The sequence below is a fragment of the Bison bison genome, unplaced genomic scaffold (genome assembly GCF_000754665.1).
Source record: "Bison bison bison isolate TAMUID 2011002044 unplaced genomic scaffold, Bison_UMD1.0 scf7180017864167, whole genome shotgun sequence".
Taxonomy (NCBI): domain Eukaryota; kingdom Metazoa; phylum Chordata; class Mammalia; order Artiodactyla; family Bovidae; genus Bison; species Bison bison.
The window spans coordinates 568,703-587,998 of record NW_011494739.1 but is presented as its reverse complement, the minus strand read 5'-3'; the positions used below and the strand labels follow the sequence as shown (position 1 = coordinate 587,998).

The 19,296-nt window shown below is 47.4% G+C and overlaps 1 protein-coding gene and 1 pseudogene across 2 annotated transcripts in view; one reads left to right on the top strand and one right to left on the bottom strand.

Moving 5' to 3' along the window:
- NOL4L (nucleolar protein 4-like) overlaps positions 1 to 19,296 on the bottom strand; it is a 78,028-nt gene that overhangs the window by 34,034 nt on the left and 24,698 nt on the right. The gene's annotated exons all lie outside the window — the stretch shown is intronic.
- On the top strand, positions 8,609 to 18,038 carry LOC104989998 (annotated as a pseudogene).

The window sequence follows — 19,296 nt, the reverse complement described above, 5'->3', positions numbered from 1 at the left end:
CCGCCGCCAGCCTGCTCCCGGATCCGTCCCCGCTCCCCCTCCCGGCGGTCATTGTGCTCCCCTAAACCACCCTGCGCGGGCTCCTGAAGACGCGCAGGATACAGTTGTAAAGTAACAGGATAACATCAAGAATGCTGCTCCATCCCAGACCCGGGAGCGCGCGGTCCAGACACAGCATCGCAGTAAGGGGAAGACCCGCGCGGATCAGAGATGCGGTGCCGCGCGCAGACTGTCCTCGTCCACCTTGGGTGCAGGAGAAGACCGCACCGGTCGTCGCGGGGGTGGGGGACCCCGGACCTCTGAGCAGCCTTAGACTCAGCCTGGAACATAGAGCGCTCGTACCCCAACAGCAGAATTAGACGCCCCCCCCCCAAAGCAGGATTATATCCCAACAGAGAAGACGGGTCAGGGGCAGACTCCCCCTCCCCAAATCCACACCCTCCAACAGGTCAGCCTTCAGAAAAACCCTGTGTTTTAACGGGGTTGGAGAGCTGCCCTCGTGGAATTCTGTGAGGAAATAGCAAAAAAAAAAAAACACCAGTAACGATCCCATCTCCTGATTCCTCTGGTCGCATCCAAAGAGGAAGGGCAATTTCTACTGACTTTACGCTACAATTCATTCACAGGGAAACCAGCGAAGAAGAGAAAACGAGACAGCCAGCGGGATTGTTTGCAATTTTGAAACAGACTGCCTTTAACCCTCCAACTTTTTTTTTTTTTTCTCTGTAAAAAGCCTTTTTCTTTCTTCCACTGAAAGCTTTGCATTGTGAACAATCCGAGGTAAACAAGGCTCCCTCTACAGGTACGAGTTGGAAATACAGTATCACAGGTTCAGGGCTCAGTATTCACCCATTAGAAAAATAAAAAATGACAACACATCGAATTAACAGAGCACAGACTTCCTTCTGCACACGCTTAAGATTTCACTGTCAATATAAGACCCACACTTTATTTTTAAAAGAGGCTCTAAGCATGTTACTCATTAGCACCTTTCATCCCTAAAACCAAATGTGTTTTCAAACCAGTTCTCTTCCCTCTTTTCTCCATGAGATCTTAACGTCCCCTCCTCTGTCGTGGTAGACAGTTTGGAAACTTCACTGCCTGAACGTCCACACACAGATAATGATTTTTAGAATTAACTAGTGGCCATGACTCTTGAATTCATACAGGGAAATGTGGCTGTTTTCAACACGGGAACTGCCCTTCCTCACTCTGCAAATGACATAATTCAAGCCCAGGATTTCCCATCTCTTCCCCCCACATTTCTGGAGACCTTTGACTTCTGGCCTGAGTCATGATTTCACAGCAATGGTGGACATCTGGGCTTGAAATATAAACCCAGATCCAACTGGTGTTCAAAGGCGGAATTGAACCCAGATAACCTACCTCTTCTCACAAATAAGAGAGCTAGTGCCGCCCAGAAGGGCAGAGCAGTGATTTTCTCTAGGCTTGAAATGTGAACTCATTTGCCATCCCTGAGATAAAACAGCCCCAGCCCCACTCGACCCACAGGAAGTGGCTGGGGGCCCTGGAGAAGCCTGGCTGTTTAGCAGCACTGAGAATTAGGGGAGTTTTCCTGTGTGCTGAAGCCTGCAGAAACCTCCTGGCTCTTTAATTCCTGCAGGAGCTGCCTACTCCTTGAGTAACCTTGTGTAGGTTGTTTTCAGCGTCTTTGCGCATCTCCTTAAAGTGGCCACAGCATGGGTCCCAACGAGGAATGGCATGACCTAGTTTCTTGACCACTAATTCTCCTGGTGATATGTCTCTTCTTCCAGCCCCAGTCTGGTGAGAGACCACAACAGAGAAAGGCTACTCTGGTCTGCTTAAGGGTGCAGTACTGCCTTCAGGTCCCCTCCAGGCTCTACGTACAGTGGGTGCCTTTGTAAATGGTGGCATTTGCTCTGTGGAGCTTCTTAAGCAGCAAACCACTCCGGGCAGATTCCCATATGAAATGAGCATGCTCCAGGAGCAGGGACCCGACCATGGGAACCAGTAGTCCGTGATTTGGAATAACAGGATCTTATCGTGACCAGAATAGATACTATTCAAGCATCTCAGTGCATTCAAAAATGTTTTTCCCTGCAAATTACTTATAAAAGACACATGTACCTGCACCAAGGCAAGGCTGGCAGACACTCCCCAACTAAGCAATCAAATCAGCAGACCCGGACGTGGAGCCCACCTGAAATGGTGTGCTCACCTCCTGAAGGGATGCAGTGAGAACATAGCATCACCTGTGTTGAGTTCTCCCCATGTCAAGTCCTCCCGCGCAAAATGCTTAACCTGAATCTGATCATGAAGAGACAACCAGACAAGAAATACTGAAAGACAGAGACTCTCCACAAGTGTCCTGGATTCCTCAAAGATTCACTGTCATCAGTCTGACAGTTCTCAATCACGAGACTAATAACGGAATGCGAAGTTTGACTCCTGGTTGGATCCTGCAGACATGGGATGAGGTAGTGATGGGGTGAAGGAGAAGCGGAGGATGAGGGGGTGAGGGGTGGAGGGCACACAGGGGAGACAAGGTGGGCTCTGGGCTGAGTAGTCAAGGAAGCCCCTCTTAGTTTGAGAAAGCCCACATGGGCCCTGACCCTGGGATGGTGGAAGTTGAAACCTGGGTGAAGACTTGGGGGCACGGTCTTGCAGGTAGAGGAAAACAGCTAGTGTATAGGCCCTGAGTCGGGAAGAGACTTGGTAAGAGAGAGGGGGAGGTTGGGAAGAGGGGAGGGGGAGAGGGCATGTAGGGCCCAGCACTCAGAGCCTTGGACACTACCGCGAGGTATGGGACTTTTATTCTAAGAGCGAGGAAGTCATGCAGTCTAAATTATGAGATCAGAGGAGATTAGATTCTATCTTATTATACATCAGGAGTGGTTTGGGGGTGACCATGAAGGAGGTAGACTAGAAAGAGTTTAGCCAAATGGGACTGGTTCCAGTTCTGGCTGTGACACCAAACAAGGTCTTGGGGCACCAGTTTCCTCATCTACGAAGTGAATAATAAAATAGTGTTTTTAATGTGTTTGACACCAAAATTTCCCCTTTGGCGTTAGAAACTGCCCGCCTCCCAGCTGTCCCAGGATGAGCCTCCCCTCCAAGTATCACACCCTGGGTCCCCCGGCACAATGGACAGGGCAGTGGAATTGAGGGTCTGTGACTTCTGAGGTCAGGTCATAAAACACAAGCTTGCTCCTTCCCCCAGAGGGGTGCTGGTTTCAGCAGCAGCTTTGTCGTCAGCACCAGGAGGCTGCTCCTCACAGTGCTGGCCGGCAGCCTCTCCACAGATGCCGCTGCACCCGTTTCCTCAGCGGCCAGTCGCGCCCGACAGCTCCCATTTGACTACACGCTTGTCAGCGCTTGGTATCAGCAACCTCTTTCATCTTCGCCAATCTGAGAAGTGAAAAATGGTGTCTCTCTTTGCCCTCTTCATTTGGGAATGGGAGCCTATATTTATGCATATCATGTGTTTACTGGTCACATGTAATTTTTCTTTTAAACAATCTATTCATATTCTTTGCCCTTTACTGGGTTATGGTCTTTTATTTTTTGTAAGAACTGTTTAGAAAGGGAGGATATTAGTCTTTTGTTATAAAATTTGCAAATATGTTTTCTTTTTGTTATTCTTATTTTGTTTACAATGCGATTTTTTGCCATGAAAATTTTACATTTTTATATCATCCAGTTAGTTTTTTTCCCTTAGGGCTTTAGGATTTCAGGTCAAAACAAAGGTTTTTTTTTTTCCACTCTAAGATTATAAATGTAATTCACCCATATTTTCTTCCAGAGCATTTATAGCTTCGTTAGAGTTAAATCTTTATTCTATATGTAATTTATCTCCATATAAGAAGTGAGGGAAATTGAGAAAATCATAATTCAAAAAGGCACATGTACCCCAGTGTTCATTGCAGCACTATTTATAGTAGCCAGGATATGAAAGAAACCTTGATGTCCATTGACAGATGAATGGATAAAGAGGATATAGTACATATACACAACAGAATATTACTCAACCATAAAAAGGAAAAAAATTAAGTAGTATGTAGTGATGTGGATGAACCTAGAGTCTGTCACATAGAGTGAAGTAAGTCAGAAAGAGGAAAATATCATATATTAATGCATATACATGCAATCTAGAAAAGTGGTACAGGTGAATCTACTTGCAGGGCAAAAGTAGAGACACAAACGTGGGGAATGGACTTGTGGACACAGCAGGGGAAAAGGAGGGTGAGGCGAATTGAGACAGTATTGACATGCGCACACTACCACCTGTAAAATAGCTAGCGGGAAGCTGCTATGTAGCACAGGGAGCTCAGCTCAGCGCTCTCTGATGACCCAGAGGAGTGGGGAGGGGGAGGGGAGAGGCTTAGGAGGGAGGGGATATGAGTATACACATAGCTGATGTTGTTGCTGGTTGTTGTACAGCAGAAACTGACACAACATCGTAAAGCGATTATACTCCAATTTAAAAATAAAGAAGTGTGGCAAAGCTCTAGCTTATTCTGTTTTTTTTTTTTTAATGGCTATCCAAACTGTCCCAATACCATCTTTTAAATAACTCATCTTCACCCACTGACTGGAAGCACCATGTTTATAGAATACTAATTTCCCATTATTTTGGGAATTGCCTGTTCTATTGATCTGTCTATTCCTGTCTCGACAGCATAGCTCTGGAATATATTTTAATATCTGGTAGAACCAGCACTCACCTCTATGCCCACCATGAACTGTCCCTCCCCCAGCATAATAGAGACAGTTAATCCCTTCCCACAGCAGACAGTGCTCTAGGTGCAGCACAGTTATGACATGGGGGAGGTGTTTCTGATTAAGGGGCTGTTAGCGGGTGGTTCCTGGGTAGCTCAAACGGTAAAGAATCTGCCTGCAATGTGGGAGACCTGGATTCAATCCCTGGGTCAGGAAGATCCCCTGGAGAAGAGCATGGCAACCCACTCCAATATTCTTGCCTGGAGAATCCCATGGACAGAGGAGCCTGGTGGGCTCTAGTCCATGGGGCTGCAAAGGAATCGGATACAACTGAGCGACTAACACCTGGAGGAAGTGACATCTACTCTGAACCAAAGAAGGCTGGAGGAATGTGACAGGTGGCCAGTGGAGAGGGCTTTCCAGCAGGAAGAGGAGCACGGCTAGAAGCTCCAGGCTTTACCCATGCCTGGATTCAGAATACCTGGTCTTCAGGCTGGGCAGTAACTCAGCTTGTCCGTTTATTCCTCACACGCACTGATTTTTGCCCAGCTGGCTGCCAGCTCACAGTCAGTTTGACACCTTTGTGGAAATCCAGGAGAAGCTGTCCCACACTGTTCCCGCACACCTTCCCTATTCAGATAAATTTCCCATGATGCACAGAACTGAGAGCCTGACTTGTCAAAATGCGGTTTCCTAACAACCATGACAAAGGTAAAAACGACGACTTCATCAACCGCATTTTCAGAAATATGTTGTTTTAAAATGCCGTCAATTAACCCCTGTTCGTGACGCTCCCCTACTCCACACCTTCAATGGCTTCCCGCTGCTGGCAGACTCAGGTCAGAGCTCTCTGGCCTCGTGTTTTAAGGGCTTCCACAGCCCGGCTGGCCTGAGAGCCTTTTGTTTCAAACTGTGAACTCTACACGTCCAACAGACTCACGTCTTCTGTCCCTCAATCACCCACGTGTGATCCCCTGCAAGCCTTCCAGACATGTTTTTTCCCCCCCCACAAATATGTACAGTCCCCCTCCCCATGCCAGGCACCGTATGATAACAACACAGGTCAGCCTACTCGGAGCCTGCGGGCCAGTCGGAGAGAGAAATTAAACAAAGGACCACAAAGTTTCTAGTCACAGGATAAGTATTCAGTTTGCACTTGATAGGTGCAGGGCCCGCTAGGAAGGAAGTACCTAGTAGGTGAGGACACAGTGGATCCTGGAGGGTCCACTGAGGAGGTGACATTTAAGTTGGGCACTGAAGGATACATGGGTGTTCACTAGGTAGAAAAATACTTTGGGCAATCAACAAAGACATCCTCCACCCCTGCCAGATGTAGGCCCCTCTGAACTCAGAGTGGCAGTCTCACAGACAGCCCAGCTGGCTCTGGTGACAGGTCTCTGTCAGTCTGATGTCACAATGCACTGTGGTCCTTCCCATTTCCTGCATTATACATCTTCCCCAACTGGACCGTGAGCTCTCAGGGGTTGGGACAGGCTTTTAGATGGCAGAGTCCCAGGCAGCACTGGGCCCTGTCGGGTCCTGTAGGGACTCACCAATGCATTGCTCAGGACTCCGCCCTGCCCTCTGTCCAGCACAGCCCTGAGGTCTACAACAGAGCTCCGAGTTAAGTGCACTCCCCCCTTAACGCAGACCCCACTTCACAGCTCCCCAGAGAAGGGCAACCTACCTCCCCTCCTTTCTGTCGCAGCACGTCTGGAGAGGCTCAGCCAAAAAGCCAAGGCCAGCCCCAGTGGCAATACTCCTCCTACATGTGCAAGGGACAAAAACGAGCTCAGATGGTCCTCGAAGAACACACACTGGAATGGTCATAGCAGCACCACTCACAGCAGCTCTGCCCCGGGAACCACCACGTGTCCATGCAGAACGGACGAGGGTGGTCCATGTGCTGTGGAGTACTGCTCAGCAATGGGAAGAACAGACTAGCGGTTCAGGACATGAGGACCCTCTCAAACTCATGCTGTGGGCAAAAGGGACTACCCTGGTGGTCCAGTGGTTAAAAATCCACCTTGCAACGCAGGGGATTTGGGTTCAATCCCTGGTTGGGGAACTAAGATCCCACATGCCGCAGAGCAACTAAGCCTGCACATCGCAACTAGAGAGTTCAGGCACCACAGTGAAAGATCCCGCATGACATAAAGAAAATCCCACATGCCGCAGCTGAGACTTGAAGCAGCCAAATGAATAAAAAAAGAAAAGCAATCTGCGCTATCAGAGGTCAGGAGAGTGGTCACCCTTGCTGGGGACTAGTGACCAGAGGGGGACATAAAGAGCCTTTGGGGTGCTGACCAAGTTCTGTTTCTTAATGTGAGTACTGGTCACAACAGGTGGATTCTGTTTGTAAAAATTTACTAAGCCATCCACTTAATGATATGTGCTCTTTTCTGTACGTGTGTTAAACTTCCATTAAATTTGAAAAAGGGGGAAAGAAGCTAAGGCCAGTTACTATGACCGAGGTCAGTGTAATCAATTACCACGACCCACACAACACTGAGCGCTGTGCTGGGTGCTCGGCTATGCGACCTTATTTCACCAAACAAGGGTGATATTAATTGCCACTTTGCACATGGAGAGTAGGGACTCTTGGAGGAAGATTAAATGACACATCCAGTAACCAACAGCTCAGAGACGAGGGGACATGCTCACAGTCACAGAACCAAAAGTTAGTGGCCATGCTGGGGTTTGAAACAGGGTGCACTGATTTCCAGAGCAGGTGGTAGACCCCAGGTGGGACCCCTGAGCCTGACTACGGAGTGCTGTGCTTCACCCATCTCCAGTAGAGCAGAGAGAGGAGCCCTCCAGGGAAAGTCTGGAGCTGGGTGAGTGGAGGCTTCCCTGGGCTGGGAGCTGGGAATGGGCTGGGGCTGCTCCACGGTGGGCTTCTCCGTGCAGCCCCTGAAGGCAGCTGAGCCTTGGGGTCTGCTGGGTTGCAGCTCTGGCTGCTCCTCAGCAGGTGACTGGAGGAGCAGTGGGGTCCCTCTGAAACTGGCACAGGTGGCACTTCCCATTTCAGCCCTGAATCCCTCCATGATGGAGCTGTGGGTGTGTTGGGGGGGTATGTGGCAACCAAGGCTTTGGGGCCAGAGCTGGTGCACAGAGGCCCTTCTGGTGGCTGAGTCAGCTTCTAGGGTAGGGGTAGAGCAGGAGAGTAGGCGATGGGCTTTGTTTGCATTCGGGCCCTTCCTCAGTGTGATTTCAGGCAGGCAAGTTCTCCATGTCTCAGTTTTTCCATCTCTGAAATGGGGGCACAGTAACAGAAGCTTGTTTCTGAAGGCTGCCTGCTGTGCGGCTTAACCGCAGGGAAGCCTGCAGGGTGCGGACTGATGCCTGGTGTAGAACACCTGCCCAAAGCCTAGCTATTGTTAATAATGATGTTGATAGGAAAGATAAGTAATTAATGATACAGATATTGGTCAGCAAACATTTACTGAGACCCTACTGTGCGCCAGGGCCTAACCCTGGTGAACGACTGTGGTGGTGAGATAAGCAGACCTGGGCCAGCACTCATGGAGCTGCTGCTGCAGGGCCCTCAGCCTGGCCCTACCCTCACCATCACTTCCTTTCTCCCTTCCCTTCTCCCCACTACCTCCCCGCCCATCCCTTGGGAAATAACAGCGTTAACCTGGGAGGGAACGCGGCTCTCCCTCCCACTCACTGTGACTTCCTACGAGCTTCCTGAGCTCCCTGACACCGAGCCTCAGTTCCCCCATGTTGTTGGTGGGGGACCTGGTACATAGACGGCCTCAGACAACAGTTCCTGCTCCCCTCCTAGCTACCCCCTCCTCCTCTCCTTTCTCCCTGCTTCCCCTCTGTTTCCTTCTCTTACTATTCTTCTCCTTGTCCGAACCTTTGGGAACTTAACACCCAAAGGCATTGTCAAGCTCAATTGATGGCGCAAAGGCCACGGCAGGTACTGTGGACTAACTTACTTGACACCCAGACTCAGTACTTCTCCCTTCTCGTCTCAACTACAGAGTGGGGAGGAAGTGAGATTCTTTCTTTCCCAGTACCCCCATGCAGCTGAAGGTGGCCATGTGACCCTGGCCAATGAGATGTTATAACCAAAGTCTGCTGGCAACTCTCCGGGAGTGTTTTTGCTTTGCTGAGCTAAGCTTATGCCACCCCTTCACACCTTCCTCTCACCCTGAATGTGGACAAGATGGCTGGAGCAATAGCCACCAACTTGCAAGCATGAGGAAAAGGTCAACAGCGTCACAGAGACACCAACCCAACCTGACTGACGTTACTACCAACAGCTGCTCCTGCACTCTTTCTGTTTCAGGTGTTAAAAAAACCATGTTTTGTTTCACGGCCAGCTGAGCTTCTGGCCTAGTAGTCAAAAGCATCATTGTCTGATTCGTAGGGCTCCTGTTTGTGGATGGACTAGACAGCAAGGCCTCCCTCCCACGTGGCCTCTCCTCTAGTGTAAACTCAAAGAGACAGATGACCAGGGCTGTGTTGAGGCAACTGCTGTGGCTACTGTGGTGTGGCGGGGGCACTCAGCAGGGGGAAAGGTGCCAGGCTTTGCACAGGTGTGCCAGGCACTCCCCAAGCCACAGCAGTGTTCCAGTTAAAGCAGATCTTCTGTCTCTGTTTTTTCTCGAGGCACTTGGAGCCATTCCAAACATCCAAGCCTTAAAGCGACCATGGGGCTGGCACGGCATGGGCTCTGTCACTCATGGCTACTGAGGAGGAAGCTGCCGGAGAGATAGGAGCGGCCAGCCTGGGGCCGGGCTGCCTGTGGTCATGCTGTGCTGGGCCTCTCTCCTGCCTGTGTGCAGCGCCCCAGCCCACAGCTCAGGGCTGTCCAGGCCCTGTGACCGACTGCTGAAGGCAGGCTGGCGGGGAGCAGGAGGGCAGGTTGGGCAGCACTCCGGGGGTCCCTTCCCATCTCTGCCAGTGGCACACCTGCTTCCTGCTGACCCTCAACATGTTAACTTCCTTCCTAGAAGAGTTTTCTTGAAGAAAGGAGTTCCTCTGTCACAAAGCAAACTTTGAAAACCACTAAAGTCTGGCCCAACCTGCTGTTCCAGAAACAGGGAAGCTGCAGCAGGGAGAAGTGAAAGTCAGATGGCTGGCTGGGGCAGGGCCACACCTAGGGTCAGAGTGGCAGCTCTCCTAGCTGCTCATCCCTCCTGGCTGTCACCTCCAGTGAAGCCTCTGCCCTTCACACTGAGGCTCTCCACGCATGTGACAGGCGGGCCAGAGGCTGCGGTCCTCTGCAGGCTCCCCGGCTTCTCCCAGGCACGCGGGCCCCGTGCTCCCCTGTCCTGGCCCCTTGCTGTTCCCTCCCCAGGGCCTTTGCACTCGCTGTCTGCTCCACCTGGAAAGCCCTTCCTCCACGGGACCGGCCGCCTCTTCCCATTTGGGTCTGGGCTTGGATGCCATCTTTTCAGAGAGGCCTTCTCACACAGAGGGACAGACTATCAGTGGTCTCAGTTTTAATTCTCTGCCCCAAATCTCTCACTTTTGCATATCTGTTTTTTTTTCTTTTCTTTCTTCTTGACTTATCATCTTTATGGCCTATGAACTCCCTGAGAGTGGGCTCCTTGTCTGTCTCATTCACTACTGTAGCCTCAGTGCTCAGGACAGTGTCTGGGATGTTGAAGGAATCTGAATGATGTCTGAATCAATGAAGGAGAAGATTTTTTAAAAACATACCAAAGAAAGTTAATTTGCTTATCTAATTCCTTCATTTCAAAGAGACAGTATTTAGAAAGTTAAACTTAGTGACATATAGTTTCAGGACTACATTTGATCATAGTGTCATAGTGCAATTTGTTGAATACACTATTTAATTTTAAAATACATTTTATAGAGAGAGATTTTTAAAAATTATAGCTCGAATTTTTATTGCTAGTATATAAGCATATATATACTTTTTAACATTACTGATATATAAAAATAAATGTCATTTAAAAGCTTTTCTAACAACAACAACAAAAAAAACTATACAAACACAGGGTTACAGGGAGGGCAAGGGTCTGGAGGGCTGTGAGCAGAAGCTGTGGGCCCTTGCCTCCTCTGTCTAGGTGGAGGAGGGGGAGCTCCCAGCCCAGCAGGGGTCAGCGGCTGGTCACCCTATGAGCAAAAACGAGGCAGCCAGCACAAACTCACAGTGTGACACTGCTGTGCCACCCGGTAATGAGATAAACATAATCACAACCTGGAAAAATCTTGGCCATGCTTCTTCGAGTCCACCCAGAGCCATTATCTCTAATTGATCTCCAGACATCAGCTGCTGAAGCGTCGGGAACCCTCCTGCATTTTCTAGGTCTGGTTACAAAGCCCAGGCTGTCCACCCACGCACCCACCAAGGGGTGGAGAGGTCAGGTCTCCTGGAGCAGCTCTTTGCTGGGGGCTGGGACCTGTCTGGGCCCCACCTGAGAAGCCATCAGGCTGGCAGGGTCAAGGAGGTCAAAATGCTGGGTAAGAGCCACAACCCACCCGAGCCGAGCAGCCTGCATTGCGGTGCCTTAAGCAGAAGGCTCCAAAAGCCACCAGGGGTCTCGCTCTCAAAAACATGTGACTAAAAAATAGAAATGGAGAAACCGCCCTGCCCAAGATATCTCCCTTGTCCTAGATGATCTCTAAGAACTGCAGTCACAAGTGCCGTTGTTAAACACAACAACAATAACGGGACTCAGCCACGAGACAAGGCCCCTCTGGGTCTCAGGCAGGCCAGATCCAGAATGGACAGGGGCAGTCGAGGTGGGCAGTTGGTTCAGTGACTACACGGATGTTTTGACTCGCTTCTTCCTGGCCCAGCCGGGGAGAGACGCCTCTACCTTGCCCCACCTTTTCCCTTGACACAGATAAAAGCATCCCAGGGCTGGCCCGGCATGCAGGACTCTGCTCCAGGCACCAGGCAGCTCTCCTGCCTACACCAGTAAATTATGGCCACTGCATGCATTTTTCCCCCAGATAATGAGGTTGAAAGGCTGCGTCGGCATCCTCGTGTGCACGGGGCTGGATTCAGTAGCCTGGAAGGGGAGTGAGACTTTAGGAGCAGATGGGGACAATGAGCTGTTGGGGTCTGGGGTATCAACTAACTGCGTCAGGCAACTCACTGGCTTTCAAGACAGGGTGCTGGCTGTTTTCTGCTGCTTTCCCACATTCCTTCAGGGAAGCAGGAGGAAAGAAGACAGACACAGATGTCTCTGAACCCAGGCTGCCCTGGCACAACAGCCATAGTGCTCATTTGCTTAGAGTATGTGGAGACTGCAGCAAGTTTCTTGAAAGCGCTCAAGGACTGTCAGTGAAATAGTGACTTAATGTTCACTAAAACAATGCCCACTGGGGGCTTCCTTGGTGGCCCAGTGGTTGAGAATCGCCTTGCAATGCAGAGGATACGGGTTCGATCCCTGGTCTGGGAAGATCCCACGTGCTACGGAGCAACTTAGCCCGGGTGCTGCAGCTACTGAGCCCACGTGCCTTAGAGCCCATGCTCCACAAACGAGAGAAGCCACTCCAGTGAGACACCCTCGCACGGAAACTAGAGAGCAGCCCACACTTGTCACAACCAGAGAAGGCCCTCTCGCAGCAGGGAAGCCCAGCGCAACCAAAAATAATAAATAAATAAATAATAGACATGTCCTGTCTTCCCTGTCACCATCTTCAGGCAGCTGGGAACGCTGGGCTACTGATGTTTTTAGCTCCCAGTTTCCTTCAAGGGACCATGATCCTCCTGGCCCCCAGCCCAGCTTGTTTTCTGGGTGAACAGAAAGGCCTGTGGTCTGTGTCCCAGCTTCATGCTTATGTGGCCGCATCAACGGTGCCTCTACAGTGTCTTTCCCTCATCAAGAATGGTGTATGAAGTTTTTTAGGCATTAGACATTTTTTTTCCCAAGTAACTCTTTTTCAAGCCAAGAAAACATCTAAAAAGAAAGACAACAAGGAAGGGAACCATTCCTGCTACATAGTAAGACGTATTAGTCATGAGATGTGTCGGATATTAAGATATATTAGTCTCGACATTTAAAGCAGTGTGGAGCTGGCACATGAATAGACAAAGAAACCGATGGACTGGATAGAAGTAGATTCTGTTTCAGATGGAAATTCAGTAAATTATAAAGGCGGCGTTTCAAATCAGTGGGAAGCAAATAGATTCTTTAATAAATGATGTTGACACAAAAGGGTAAAGGAGGATACGTATCTCAATACATATAAGCTCCAATGGATCAAAGATCAAATATGAAAACGTGTATTTTTTTGCTGTGTCAGCGGAGAGGGTCTAAAAGAAAGGACACCCCAGTAGCAATAAGCATACTTGGCACCCAGATCTTGGTTTTTTTAAATATGATTCTATAATGAAAGGAAGATACAACTGATTCTAGGATTGGGGTAGAAAATATACAAGATGAGCCTGGAGCATCTTGTAGTAGTGGAAGGTAAAAAACACTAAAAAATAAAAAATATCCTATGAAAAATTAACCAACAAAAACCATCGATGGGTGTGTGTCAAAAGAGCACGAGAACCAACTGAAAGAGTTCCCAGTGGCGAAGCTGGAACAGTTTGAGCATCAAAATAGATACAGTAGTACTGGATTATAACACAAAGCCAAGAATAAACAGCCATATACATAAATGATTGAGTATATTTATAAATGAGGAAGGAGAGACAAACCTCCCATGCAAAAGAATTTGAAATAATGTATGTAGATACTTCACTCCCAAGGAGGGAAATTATAAACCCCATTCCTTAGCTGTGGGCTGTATATGGTTGACTTCCTTCCGAAGAGTACAGTATGGAAGGGGGTAAAAGAATAACCTTACATTGATCAGACCGGACACACATTAGGTCAGCCAGGTGCGATCAAGGCAACACCAATAGTCATGAATCACAGAGACGGTATGTACGCTTAATACGATGTGGTATGGGACTACCCTGGCAGTCCAGTGGCTAAGAACACGCCTTTCAATGCAGGGGACGCAAGTTCGATCTCTGGGAAGCTAAGAGCCCACGTGCCCCAGCACAACTAAGCCTGCACTTCACAACTACTGGGCCTGAGCCTTCTGGAGCCCGGGCACCACAACTACAAAGAAGCCTGCGTTCTGCAGTGAAGAGTCTGGGTGCTGTGACTAAGACCTGATGAAACAGAAAAGAAAAACGTGGTAAAAACAGCACTCTGAGTTTGGGATTAGCAAAGACAAACTATTATATATAGGGTGGATAAACAAAAAGGCCCTACAGTATAGTACAGGGAATTATAGTCAATACCTTGTGATAAACCATAGTGGAAAAGAATTCGAAAAGAATAATACGTGTGTGGGCGTGTAACTGAGTCACTTTGTTGAAATTAAACACAACATTGTGAATCAACCATACTTCAATAAATTTTTTTTTTAAACGACCCTCTGTCTGTGGTCTTTCTCCTAATAAACCACAACCACAGTTTTACATTGAGAAAAACATCAGACAAATTCCGAAATTCTACAAAATATTTGACCAGTATGCTTTAAAACTGTCAAGGTCATGAAAATCAAGGAAAGGTTGAGAAACTGTTACAGACAGGAGGAGCCTAAGGAGATGTGACAGGTAAACGTAATACTGTATCCCAGGAAGGACTGTGGAACAGAAAAAGGACAGGAGGTAAAAACTAAGGAAATAAACTATAAACTTTAGTTGACAAAGCGCCGAAGAATTGATGCCTTCAACTGTGGTGCTGGAGAAGACTCTGAGGGTCCCTTGGACAGCAAGGAGATCAAACTACTCAATCTTAAAGGAAATCAGTCCTGAATATTCATTGGAAGGACTGATACTAAAGTCGGAGCTCCAATACTTTGGGCACCTGATTCAAACAGCCAACTCGTTGGAAAAGACCCTGATGCTGGGAAAGATTGAAGGCAGGAGAAGAAGAGGACAATAGAGGATAAGATGGTTGGATGGCATCATCGACTCAGTGGACATGAGTTTGGGCAAACTTCAGGAGATGGTGAAGGACAGGAAAGCCTGGCGTGCTGCAGTCCATGGGGTCACAAAGAGTCTGACACCACTGAGCAACTGAACAACAACAACTGGTTTACTAATTGTAACAAATGTATCATACTAATGTAAGGTATTAATAAGGGGAAACTGGTAGGGATAAAGTGGGAGTTCTGCTCTATCCTCTCAGTTTTTCTCTAAAACTGTTCTAAAAAATTAAAAAACTAAAATACTGAGGACACAGAGGCAGAGTGGAGTTAGCCTTTTTAAGACTCAAATGCAGAAGCTACTAGAGAAAAAACTGATAAGTGTGAGTACATAAAAATAAACATGACAAAACATGCTCACCAGGAGCAAGATCAAAGATAGAGGGCTGCGGCTGGGAAAAAAGAGGCAATGGCTAACTCTGTGGAATCAAAGAAAGACAATGTGGCCTTTCTTAATGATCCAGTGGTTCAGCGTCTGCCTGCCAATGTAGGGGACACAGGTTCAAACCCTGGTTCGGGAGGATTCCACATGCCAAGGGTCAACTAAGCCCATGCACCACAACTACTGAGCCTGTGCTCTGGAGCCCATGTGCCCAGAGTCCACGCTCGGCAACAAGAGAAGCCAGCACAATGAGAAGCGGGCGCACCGCAGTGAAGAGAGGGCCTGCTCACGGCAACTAGAGACAGCCTGTGCAAGCAACGAAGACCCAGCACAGCCAAACACGAATTAGTTAAATTATTTTACAAAAGGAGGGACTTCCCTGGTGGTCTGGTGGCTGAGACTCTGGGCTCCCAATGCAGGGCGCCTAGGTTCAATCCCCGATCAGGGAGCTGGATCCCACATGCCACAACTAAGACCCAGCATGGCCAAATAAATAAATAATTTTAAAAAATAATAAAAATAAAAAAGGAAAGGAAATGTAATGATAGTGTGCTAATCAACTCATTTATGAAAAATCTATACAGTCATAATAATATAAATACAATAATTTATCTAAATAGGGAAGTATGGATAATATTGAGGGATGGAAAAAGGAGAAATAATACATGTGTTTATGAGAGGGTATGATTGTGTACATATTTATCTCCTCCAGCAAGAAATTAAACAACAGTAACCAAAATAGTCCAAACTAAAAAATCAAGAACTAGCAGTGTGAACACATTTTTTAGAAATAGGAGATGAATACTAGAAGAGATAGCTAAAAAATAAGGAAGAAAAGAAGTTGTCTCTGATGGGTAGAAATTGAAGTGGGGAGGCTGGGACAGGATCTGCCATTTTTCTATATGATTTTTAAGATATATATTTTATTGATAAACATAAAAATGATTACAAGTAAATAAAAAAGATGAACACTTGCTAAGCTGTTTCTGAGGGTTAGCTGCCCTGGGGGGACCAAGGGGCACAGGACAGAACCTGAGAACAGCCACTACCCTCGCACATCTTCTCACAGCAGCAATGTGCCAAGGATCATTCTTTGCCCGCAGAAATCCAAACAGCAGCCTTGGTCAAGGTCAGTATTTCAGTGGCTTTGTGTTTTTCTCGCCGCAGTACAAACCTTCTGCAGTGCCAGGGACTTTTGGAGATGGGAAAAGGTTTGTGCTGCAGCTTCTCAGATTTTGAAAATGGTGCCAGTGGCATTCCAGGCCTTTCTTGGGTTCTCATGGGGCAAGCCCGGCCCCCTTGACTCAGCTCCATAAAAGTAACAGTGGGGGCTGAGAGAGTGGCCCCAGCATATCTCAGTGGGTGAGCTCAGTGAGGAGAGGAGAGGGACTAAATTCAGGCAGTGAAGGCAGCAGATTCAACATTCTCAAAGTCCCACAGGGTCCACCCCTCATATTATTCTATGTAGACTTATAGAGCAGAGAAGGCAATGGCACCCCACTCCAGTACTCTTGCCTGGAAAATCCCATGGACGGAGGAGCCTGGTGGGCTGCAGTCCATGGGGTCGCTAGGAGTCAGACACGACTGAGCGACTTCACTTTCACTTTTCACTTTCATGCATTGGAGAAGGAAATGGCGACCCACTCCACTGTTCTTGCCTGGAGAATCCCAGGGACGGGGGAGCCTGGTGGGCTGCCGTCTCTGGGGTTGCACAGAGTCGGACACGACGGAAGCGACTTAGCAGCAGCAGCAGACTTATACAGAGTAGACACTGATGCTTAAAGTATGAAAATACTGGTCTAGAGAAGTGGCTACAGCAAGATAGCAGCAAAAAAATGCAAAGGTGCTATAAAGCAATTATCCTCCAAATAAAAAATAGGTTAAAAAATTAAAAATGCAAAGGTGAAGTGAAGAGAGTGATGATGAGAAGATGCTGATGGCTGGGAAAGAAACATGCAGCCTCTCACAGTGAAGCCCAAGTTACTCATAGGACCTACTGTCTTCCTTCACCTCTGCACAAGGCAGATGTCTGAGGTTAAGAGGTCTCAACCTCCCCAAGGGCAGACCTCCAAAGTCAAGAGGCTCTGAAATCTTACTGGGAAACTGTGCTTTCAATCAGCATAAAATATCTCACTTTGCCCTATTTAATTTTTTTGTTTTTGCCTTGAACTTGTTTGACATTAATAGTACTTCCCTTTCTTCCCTATGTTTTCATCTTTTTTTGTCATTAAAAAAAGTCTTTTATAAACACCAAGAGGATTTTACCATTAAAAAACCTCATTTGCGCATTTTTGACTCTTTCTAGTGGAACTTAACCCATTTACATTTATTGTGATTTACTAGTGTTCGATCTTGTTCCTGTTAGTTTATCTATGTTTTCCATTCATTACAACTCTTTTTGATTGCTTTTTCTTTTATTCTTTCACTTAATTACTCTTGCTTTGGTTGCTTTAATTACTTCCTTTGGTTCTGTTATTTTTCTCTAGCTATTTAGAAGTTCTACATTCTGTTTTTATTTTATGAAGATTGTTGCTTAATTTTCAAGAAATACATCAGCTTTTTCATGAAGATGGTGTCGAAGGTAAAGGAAGCCCCTGCCCCTCCTGAAGCTGAAGCCAAAGGAAAGACTTTAAAGGCCAAAAAAGTAGCGATGAAAGGTGTCCACAGCCATACAAAAAAGATCTGGACATCACCCAACTTCTGACAGCCCAAAACACTGCAGCTCAGAAGACAGCCAAATGTCCTCAGAAGAGCACCCCTAGGGGAAACAAGCTTGAGCACTATGCCATCATCGAATTTCCCCTCACACCAAGTCAGCCATGAATAAGGCAGGGGATAACAACACACCAGGTTCACTGCAGATGCCAAGGCCAAAAACAAGCACCAGGCCGTGAAGAAGCTCCATGACACTGGCATGGCCAAGATCAACACCCTGATCAGGCCTAATGGAGGGAAGAAGGCTTCTGTACAGCTGGCCCCTGACTAGGATGGTTTGGATGTTGCCAACAAAATTGGGATTACCTAAACTGAGTCTAGCTGGCTGTTTTTACTATTAAAATAAGAAGAACAAAAGAAACACATTAGAACCGCTGCTTCCTAAAAAGACTATTAAATCCTCAGACATGGCAAAGTTTCCATTCTGCTATTTCTCTCTTGAGCTCACACCTTGCCTGGGCTTCGGGGCAGCCTGAGGATGGGGAAGAAGGAGATCATTGTTGCCATCAAGTTTACATATAATCTTATTTATTTATTTTTGGCTGTGCTGGGTCTTCACTGCTGCATGGGCTTTTCTATAGTTGTAGAGAGCTGGGGCTACTCTAGTTTCAGTGCATGGGCTGGGCTCAGTAGTTGCTCTGTGGTATGTGGGATCTTTGAGGCCCAGGGGTTGAACCCACGTCTCCTGCATTGGCAGGCACATTCTTTACCACTGAGCCACTAGGGGAGGCTGTCATCAAGCTATTAAATCTGGGTGCAAGGGAAAGAGACACGTGTACCCCAATGTTCATCGCAGCACTGTTTATAATAGCCAGGACATGGAAGCAACCTAGATGTCCATCAGCAGATGAATGGATAAGAAAGCTGTGGTACATATACACAATGGAGTATTACTCAGCCATTAAAAAGAATACATTTGAATCAGTTCTAATGAGGTGGATGAAACTGGAGCCTATTATACAGAGTGAAGTAAGCCAGAAAGAAAAACACCAAAACAGTATACTAATGCATATATATGGAATTTAGAAAGATGCTAACAATAACCCTGTGTACGAGATAGCAAAAGAGACACTGATGTATAGAACAGTCTTATGGACTCTGTTGCAGAGGGAGAGGGTGGGAAGATTTGGGAGAATGGCATTGAAACATGTATAATATCATGTATGAAACGAGTTGCCAGTCCAGGTTCAATGCACGATACTGGATGCTTGGGGCTAGTGCACTGGGATGACCCAGAGGGATGGTATGGGGAGGGAGGAGGGAGGAGGGTTCAGGATGGGGAACACATGTATACCTGTGGCGGATTCATTTTGATATTTGGCAAAACTAATATAATTTGTAAAGTTTAAAAATAAAATAAAATAAAATAAATAAATAAATCTGGGTGCAGAGTCGGCATTTGCAGGTTCTCCACAGGTGAAAGTCCTACGAGTCAAGCACTGTTTAAGCAAGTGACAGGATCTCACTGTGACCCATCAGCTGTGCTTCTTCTTTGGGTCTGCCCATTTAGGGGGGCCCTTCTGAGCAGGAAGAAGCCTGAGTATGTCCATGAGAAAAGCAAGCCATAA